The sequence below is a fragment of the Myotis davidii genome, unplaced genomic scaffold, assembly GCF_000327345.1.
Source record: "Myotis davidii unplaced genomic scaffold, ASM32734v1 scaffold265, whole genome shotgun sequence".
In the NCBI taxonomy this organism is placed as follows: Eukaryota; Metazoa; Chordata; class Mammalia; order Chiroptera; family Vespertilionidae; genus Myotis; species Myotis davidii.
The window spans coordinates 3736003-3745882 of NW_006296627.1; the positions used below are offsets into that span (position 1 = coordinate 3736003).

Sequence of the window (9880 nt, forward strand, 5' to 3'; positions counted from 1 at the left end):
AGTAATTTATAATATTTCTTAAAAGGATATACTTATCATCAAATCCTCTAAAATGTTGATAGCTACAAAACGCTAATTGAAATAGCAAATGTAAACTACATATTTGCATCTACTATGAAAATGTACAAAATAACCTACCCTGCTAAAGTGCTCAACTTCTAACCTTTAAGAAGTAGATAGTAGCCCTGACCGGGTGGCTCACTTGGTTGCAGCGTCATCTAGTACACCAAAAGGTTTCGGGTTTGATTCCCAGTCAGGGCACCTTAGGTTTCGGGTTTGACATCCGGTTGATGTCTGTCTGTCTGTTTCCCCTTCCCTTCCTTCCTTCCTTCCTTCCTTCCTTCCTCTCTCTCTAAAATCAATAGAAATATATCCTCAGGTGACGATTAAAAAAAAGAAGAACTAGAGATATGCATATCCCAAATGCCTTCATTTCAATTCCATTCCAATGCATATTATTTTCCTAACCCAAACCAAATCAACATGAAACATTCTAAAGGGGCACTCCTTTGCTATGGCCATTTCAGTAAGCGGAAAATTTCTTTAGTAATTCACTTTCTGTGGGAATTACATAGTTTAGTACAGCATTATGACTTAGGAGAGGCTCTGGAATCAAACTTGGGCTTGAATTTAGACTGTATCATTTGCTACCTACATAATTCCAGGGAAACCTTTATTTCCTCATCTGTAAAATGGGGGTAGGGTAATACTAGTAAGTCCTCAGAATATTGCTGTGAGGACTAAAATTAAGTGAGATCCTATATGTAAAAAGGTTTATTAGCACAATACACAGCATTAGCACAGTAAATGTTAACGTAATATTATTATTAATATCATAACAACAGGTAATTCTAAAGTATGAAAACTGTTCACAACTTGCCAAACATTTAAAGTCTTATAGCTACACCATTTCTCTAAGAACAAATATACATATTTGTGTAAGATTATTTATTAACATATAAAAATGTTTTTCAGCATGCACGTAATTAAAACTTTTCATTACAACACACCAGTACAGTTATATTTGTGTGTACACACACGCACACACACACACACACACACAAATGAGTCAGCACATACTGTTAAGAACTACCCTGTAAATATGTTAAGAACTTGTCTCCTGGCCATAGTGGTGGTGTGTGTGTATAGGGGGGTTCAGATCACCAATTATGTTTCTAACTCATATATTTAAATTTTTAAAAATATTAACATGGCATGTTAAATATCTTAAAATCCAGCCATCTGTTAGTGAATTAAAAACTCCATTTATATATACTACTCTAGTCTATAAAGTACATTCATGAGTATTACCTCATCTAATCCTTTTAACAGCACAGTGAAGCAGGCTTTTACCATTATGCCCATTTTACCACTGAGAAAACTAAACCCCAACCGGGCTGAATTTCCCAAGAGCGCACAGCTAGTGACAGGCCTGGTCTTCTGACATCACCACAACTGTTACATTACATTGGCCTGGGACATTTCAGTTTTTAAAAAGACAGAAAAATGGTGCTCAGTAATTTAGGCGTGTCAGAGGACTCTACAGGGAATTACATGTCTGTCAGTTGTACTCTCATTTCCTTTCTTTATTTCCAACTTTAGTATTTCAGGAATTTCACAAGTACATGTAACTATAAAATGTAGATAAAGAGAATTCACCCGAACCTGATATTTCCTGCAGTGGCCAATTAATACCAGAGACCACTTTCCCCTTATATTTAGCCCATTGTATTTAATCTCTTTGTAATGACTGAATTTATTTCATTTTAATATTAGGTCCTGAAAAGACACGTTACTATAAAATAAATTGAACCATTTATAATGTGACTTGCATATCAGACCAGATTCTATAAATTCTGACACATCTAAAAAAAATCTATATAATGTCTAGTATACAAACATTAACAAATTTCAGTTCATATTTATGAGGGAGGAAAAGGTTAGTGTTATTATAGTGGTTTGGTTTGTTATGTAAACAAGTACTTAAATGATTACTACAAAAGGCAGAGTTTTCTTAAATGAATACAGCAGCTCTCAGCAATAATATTCCAGGAACTCTGCACAAGGGAAAAGCTGGAGCTGATATTAGCCAAACAGGTAAGAAAGGCATTTCCCTGATTCTGCATACACTCCAACTAAGGCACATACAACTTATGCTTACTTTTTTTAACATTCCCAGGTGTCCCTTTCTCTTCTCAAAAACCAAAAAGGGACCATCCATGCAGATAAAAATACCCTACAAATTCAAGAGCCTAAAAGAAGTCAGAGCAGCCTGAAAGAGAAAAAGAATATAGAGACATACAATTTTTTTTAACCTAACATTTCAAGTACAACCCACATACTTGAAACTACATTCTCTTTCTGGGGCTGCTCACTGGCCTCGATTACATCAATCCTGTAACACTGTGAACTGTGGCGATAGATTGGTTCATGCCTCTAAATACAACAGAATTTTTCCAAGGTTATACATACTGTGATATGAAGAACATTTTTGCAGCATCTTATTTTCATTAATCAGTTTGGATATTCTACCACTCCAAACATTACGAATAAAGAAATTTTCATGATCGTCTAAACTTTCCAAAGTCAACCAAAGGCTGTGGTAGTGGCAACAAGTACTAAGTAGGCAGAATTGAACCTGGTTAAAATGCTGCTACTACTGGTTGGTTGTCTACTTTGAGCATATATCACACTGGGAGAAATTAAGGTGCAAAGACATTTTATTTACAGCAAAAAATTCTAAGAAATTGCCACATCATTACCATAGCCCAAAAATCTCAAGGTCTTGGTAGAACAGCCTGGGCTTCCGATCAAATAATATAAAACAGAAGAAAAATGTAAAGCATGGTATGGTATTTTTTTAAATAGCAATAACCACTGCTACTGCTGCTGCTGCTAATTCTAAACATTTACTGAGTCTTTATTATGTGCCAGGAATTGTGCTAAGCAGTTTCGCAGATTTTAACATTTAATCCCTACAACAACTCTCTGATATTAAAGTATTAGAACTCTCAGAACAGAAATTTAAATTTTATAAATGATCATATAAGCAAATTATTGAAGAAACTTTACATTTTTTCTACCTTTCGCACTATAGCTTTGAGTGTTAAGTTTACACTAAAACCACATTCCTTTTCAGGACTCTGTCTTCTATTTAAAGAATACTGTGCTTCAAGATGCTGACAATTATTACAGAAGAATAAAAAAAACTCTGCACGTAAATACTGACACACACACACAAAAACAAACCCTTCCATCCAACTTTACCTAGTAACTGACCCCAGGCAAATAAAAGAGAACAGCATATACATATCAGGCCCTACAACTAACTATAGACTTCTAATGCCCATACTATCATTCAGTAATGCTATAATTAGAGAGAGGCCAATATCATCACAGACAAAAACAATTTATAATTGCTAAGTCAAGTTTTGAATATATATACACATACATATATATCTGTTATTTTACATACAAATCTTATAGTAGCTAATAAAAACAACCAACTAATTTAAGGTAAACTAAAACACTAGGATGTTTCTGAAGACTCACTTTAGGATATCAGCAGCATCATAATCATGATATTAGCAATCAAACTTTACTTAGCATAAAGTTCTTAGAAGCTTAGGAAGCTATGTATAAAATGGAGTAGACAAGAGGGAAGGATTCCCTGTGCTGTTTAAATCAACTACAGGTCCCAGCATGCAACACTCTAATCTGGAGTTAAGCAAAAAATCACAATGCATCCTGGGACTTGTAGTAAGTAAACCACTTCACTCTACCACAGTTAAGTTTCAACAAAATCTTAACTATCTAGCACAATTTGACTAGGTCTTATTATTATGGTCAAATTCAGATCTCATTTGTTTGTTCTCTATTCTGGCACTGTTTCTTTAGCACATAAATTAAAAAGTATCAATTTATATTTAACTCAACATTTTCACATTAGAAAAACCTTAAACAGGATAAGTACATAAAAGGAATGCTTAAAAAGCAGAAAGTTTGACATAATTTAAAAATTATATTTAAATACATAATTTTTGAAACAATTTTCTCAAAGTTTCCTTGGATCAGTTTTTAAGCTCTCTATCCCACTCCCACAATAGAAGAGTTTTAATTGTTTTACCAGGTTTCCTCTTAACAGTCTTTCAAGTTAGGTTTTATAAATAATTTTCCTTAAAAGTCTTGTAAGAAAACATTTCCCATACACTCTAATACTGTCCACTAGGATAGCAGTTATGTGTATGTATTACTATGCTTACAGTAATACATACACATAACATCATCAGACAAACCAAAAAAAACAGTAAGTTCCTCACTTGTCAAGTCCTTACTCAAAATTTACTCCCTCAACTTTCACCCTTCTCTCTCTCTCTCTCTCTCTCTCTCTCTCTCTCTCTCTCTCTCTCACACACACACACACACACACACACACACACACACACACACACCCCTACTTCTGGAAAGAACACTTAGGAAAATATATTCCAACTACAAACCCATTTCTCTCAGCCACTGACCTTTTCTAAAAACACAAAGATTTTCATTAAAACTATCAATAACATGTCCAACCCCAAGCAGATAACTTGGAGCTGCAATCTATGTTTATTCAGATTCTACATTCACCCCTATGTTTTGCAAGACTGAAGGAGGAGGCTGGGAAAGAACTAAGTGCAATCTGCATCAGGAGGCCTAACACAGGTGGTGGGTTATTTTCAGGCAACAGCACCTTCACAAACATGCTGTGGAATACAATCCAAGAAATTCCTCACAAGAAAAGATAAGCTGGCAAACAAATTTAACACAATCCAGCTAAAAATCACCTGCAACACATGCTACTACATTTCACCATAAAAGTGACAGGCTACAACAGGATCTGAAGCTTCATCAATACAACATACTGTCCATAAGGCCAGAGATAGCAGTTGCCATGGTTACTATCACCCACTTTTATCAGGAAATTATTGGCATTACTCTGAAGTTTTTGGTACTTATTTAAAATAAAAAAAAACAGTTTAGGGTTCTAACTGTTAATTGAGTGAAAAAATCAACTACTGTTTGATTTGTAAGTATGCTGCCTTAGAAATGCACATGGTTAACAATACTTGGATCTGCAGCAGGAAAAAATCAATTCCTTTCTGCTGCTCCTTCTCCTCAAGTACTGACAGTTTGTATTCTCAATGCAGCCAAAACAATAAAACAAAAACCATCTTTTTGGCTTCTGTAAGTTATTTTTCTCCCCTAGGCCCACAACCAGAGTCAAAGCCTAGATCACCAACCTGTTAGGCCCCAACTCCTTTCCTATCTCCACATTACCGGTTCACTTTTTTGTCTACTTAAAAAGGCAGAAGAACACTTCCGTAGATGATTCCAAAATATAGGAAAAAAAATAGTTTCCTTCAATGAGACCTGCTCACAGTTTTTTGAAGGGGGGCGGGGAGGTGCAGTGTGTTGGAGGGAGAGAGAAATGGAGGGGTATTCAAACTTCCCAACAAATGACTAGGGTAAGAAAGTTGCTTTAGAAAAACCCAAAGGATGACTGAACCTCACATTTTAGCTCTAAAAGGGAAGAGCTCACCACCACTCCAGTTTAAGACTGAATTGATAGACAAGTAATATGAAAGTTATTCTTACAAGTCTATTTCAACATTCTTACAAAAGATAACTGTTCAAAAATTTAATATATAAGAATTATATGAAAGCCTATAAAATTATATAGCCACATATATACACAAACACATAAAGAAAAAAGCATATACTATTTAACAAATCATTACCTCTAGTAAATTTAAAGCAGTTTTTACAAATTACCTCTTTTAAAAAAAATCTCAAAGCAGCAAAAATACACACCTGGTAAAGTTAAAGTGATCAGAATATTTTGCTATGCTGCTTAAGAATACTTAGGAGCCTACAAAAAAAGCCCATGTACAAAAGTTCTGGAAAAGTTAACATAAATCATTAATATTTCCCAGCACAGATTAATATGAAGATTCAAACATGTTTCAAGAAATGAGCTCTGAATATAGATATAAAGGAATTCTGTCAAAGGTTAGAGACCTAAAACTTTAATCTCTTCCTTTTCTCCCATTGAATAGTAATTAAATACAAAAGCCTTCGGCAGTAAGATACTAAGGATACAAAATTTAAAAGCGCATTAATATAACCTTAACTTCAGTATTTCAAGAAAAGCTTTAAGTATTCACTGTCTGTGGGATGGAAAAGTTAATATTACCCTGAGCAGTTTCATTTTTATCAAAACAGTTAAATGTTTTTCTCACTATTCACAGAAGCAAGTTTCTATATTTAATTACTAACTGGGGTTATTTCATAAAGAACAGTCACTTCTAAAATTTAAGATATGCTCATAAACACAGAGACTTCTAATTATCTATATTTTATTTTATTTTGGTCAAAATTTGTGAACACGCTATTAAGAAAGCCACAGCTTAGGCTCTGAGTGTTAAATTTTTGTGTTATTTTTACACAAAAATACTTCAGTGTACTCCTCTAGATTTGAGTAGTCATTTCCTCATGCATCCCTCAAAAAAAAAAAAAAGATATACACATGTACCTAATACTAATGTACACATTTTTTACACTTTGAAACAAGTTTAAAAGATTTAGTAAGAATTTTTCCCAAAGTTAGCAGAATCAATCAAAACAATCAAAACCTCAAGCATGACATCTGTTACTCTGTGTGTTAATAAGAGTCTCCAAAAGAATTGAGAATTTAAATATTCACTAAAATCAACTACTATCGTATCAATGGAGAAATGAAGAAAAACTTTAATAGGGGATACACATTTCACAAGATCTACAAAAGGAAAAGTGATCTTTTTCTTGAATTATGAGAAACTGCCTTGGCAGCATTTTTTAAACAAAGCTTCAAAACTGTAACAAAGAGCTTTTTGGTAACCACAGCAGTATTTTTTTTTTTTAAAAATCATAAGGTGTTTGGGGTGCACTTTTAATGCACTCATTTCCCAAATGATATGGAGAAAGTTAACATTTTAAAGACAGAAGCTTCTGTCCATACATTAATTAGTAACCTATCTCAACAACTTAACATCTGCATGGCTTCTGACAATTTACGAAGAATGCTCGCATGTATTATCTCATTTGATCTTACTTAGAAAAAAGTACAGCATTATGCCTGGAAAACAGACAAATCTCAACGCAGGTTTATCAGATTTTCTATACATTCTTAAGTTTTTAAACTTTGACATAAAACTTTACAAGCCACCAAGTAGGATGATATTTCCAGAGATAAATCAGTTCACCTAATACTAACAAGAGTTTCAAATGACCATGTGCTATAAATGCTATGAAACTACTTTTCTCTCTATGGAGTTATTGTTAAGTGTTACTAATGGACATATCATCAGCAATGATCTATACCCACAGATATAATTTTACCTATATTTCAAGAATCTCGTCTTTGGAGGCCAATTCAAATACATCAACCATATGTATTGATAAAGCCGATTACCTAAGAATTTACCTATTAGGATAACTGTCCACAGATTTGAGAAAAAAATAAAAACAAAAAGTATAAAATTTTCTCCATACAGTATCCCCCTTTCCAAAATCTCAAGTAACTCTTCCAAAATCTCAGGTACTACTTGTATTAATATTATAAGGACGATCACAAAATGTTCCAATTCATACCAACTACTTTTGTTTATAGCCATTGTACATAATACAAGAATAATTCCTCTTCAAAATAATTCCAACAGCATTCTGTAACTAGGCGCAGCATCCTTAAGATATCCACAATAAGTCTACTTTGTGTAATAGCGTAAGTAAGTAAAAAGCAGTCAAAGAGTTCAGTTTTAAATAGCATATGTAATTTATTAATGGAATGTTTTTTAGTGAACTTACTCAAAATCTTTCTGGAACTTTAGGGTGTTAATCTTGTTGCTTAGTTGAAGCTATGATGAGCTATAACAAGTACCAAGACCCTCAAAATTCAGAGTTGCTTTATCTTGCTGTAGCACCTCCTGCTGGATAGCATTTAAAACTCTTCATGTAAGCAGGAGAAGAATATATCTGAGGCAACTCCTTCCAGAAGATTGAATAGGAAAAAGGATGGACCCTTCAAAACTATAAGAAATAGGGCCCCGTCCATCACTTTAACTCTTAAAAATAAAATCTGGCATAGGGTACAAGTCTCTTTAACCTATTACGATTCCAGATCCATAAAGACCTGCCTAAGTCCAACATGCAAAATGCTTAAAGAAAGCTGGTAAAATTACCTAAAAACTATTTAAAACCCTTCAAAAGCACTCAAGCAAAAGACTATTATGGCCAGGCAAGCAGTGCCAGTCATATTGGAAATACTATTATATTAACAAAAGCAAAAGTTTGACATAAAGAAAAGCACCTGGAATATTTTTAACATGTTAGCCAGAAGTTTGTGTTTTGAGAATTTTCTGCACTACTACTATGCTCTTCACTTAAGGATAGTTGTACCTCTACAGAAGTTTTAAGTACAGACATATTTTTTACAAACATGAGTAACTACACATAAAAACATCCTCTTTGCCATCAAAAGCTATTCCTGAGATTTTAAAATTCATTCTTCAGACATTTCAAATAGCCCCTACAGCTCATTTTAATTAAGCCCATGATGTAGACCCCATATACAAGTGGAGACAGAAAAAGAGAATAGGCAGGCACTTACCAAAATCAAAACGAAAATAGTATTTCCAATAAAAATGGAGTAACAGTTTCCTACAAAACCGTGAAACCAAGTAAATTGTGAAACTTAAAAAAAAAAAAATTGGGGGGGGGGAGGGGGGAGGGGGCTAGTCTTCAAAACCAAAAGAAAAGCTGACCTATTTATGTCTACTGCCCAAACATGAGTGAATACCAAATGTAAACAAACAACATAAACACTGAAAAGTAAACTTAGGTCTAAGCCCCAATTTCAGTTTCTTTACCAGGCCCTCAATGAAACTGCAGATGTTGATGAGAATCCTCTATAAAAGGAGATATTCCGGCTCTCTGCCCTAAAGAACCCCTATAAAGTGTGCCTGTGAAAAGGCTTCCTTCCTAGAGTGCACACACTGCTTTAAAAAAAAAAAAAAACTTTCACCAGTCCAAATTAATCTGATTCTAATATTCAGCTATCAATTATTAATATACAAATGCTCTTCCTTCTCTAAAGTCCCCAGCTAAAGCATCCACATTCCTAACACCTACTATTAAAAAAACGAACAGCTCGCTCCCCGGCGATGGGGCACATCTTTGAAATCCAAAACACAGCCACAAAGTTCACTGTCAAGGCCAGTGCTGAGGCCCACACAGGCCCGGACCTTCACTCCCATCTGAGATTCTGGAAAGCCATCCATGCAAAGACATCATTTAAAAACGACACAATGTGGACGTGCAGAGTGAGACCCTCCACTTCAAGACCTAAACAAAGAATATTTCCACAGATGACCGGAATATGATGACACCGGATTCATCAATGAAAACAAAACCTGCCTACCATTAGCAGTCATCCCCTGGTCTCAACAACTCAACTACTTAGAAATCACTCTCGGCACAGCTGCACCCCACCACCGGCGTGTGGCCTTCTCCGGGGGGTGCGAGCCACCGACAAAGTTGAAAGGAGACATTCTTCCCCGGGTGCCCAAATCTCGACATCCACCCCTCCCCTGCCGGGGCCACCTTGCTGCTACCCACCATCGCGAGCGCGGTCAGGGGGAAAAAAAAAGAAATCCTAACAGCACCGCTCAGCAGAATAAAGAGACCAAAGAGAGGATGACGAGAAGTGTTGGGAACTGCGTGCACGGCGGGGCTGGACCAAACGGAAAGAGTCCCACTCCGCGCGCCCCTCCCCCCCGGCGGGGGCGCGGGCGGGGGAGGGGCGGCC

General features: G+C 35.5%; 1 long non-coding RNA gene across 16 annotated transcripts in view; it reads right to left on the reverse strand.

Annotated features, from left to right (window-relative positions):
• LOC102771670 overlaps positions 1 to 9880 on the reverse strand; it is a 45366-nt gene that overhangs the window by 34787 nt on the left and 699 nt on the right. For 2 of the 16 annotated variants that reach the window (XR_001515287.1, XR_001515276.1), the window contains exon 1: positions 2162 to 2180. The exons of 4 other annotated variants lie outside the window; for them this stretch is intronic. This is a non-coding gene — a long non-coding RNA (uncharacterized LOC102771670). Of the gene's footprint in view, positions 1 to 138; positions 163 to 2161; positions 2187 to 5850; positions 5875 to 7881; positions 7906 to 8683; positions 8708 to 9880 lie in introns of those variants that run through there. 10 more of the 16 variants (XR_001515269.1, XR_001515277.1, XR_001515285.1 and 7 more) reach the window with 10 other exon arrangements.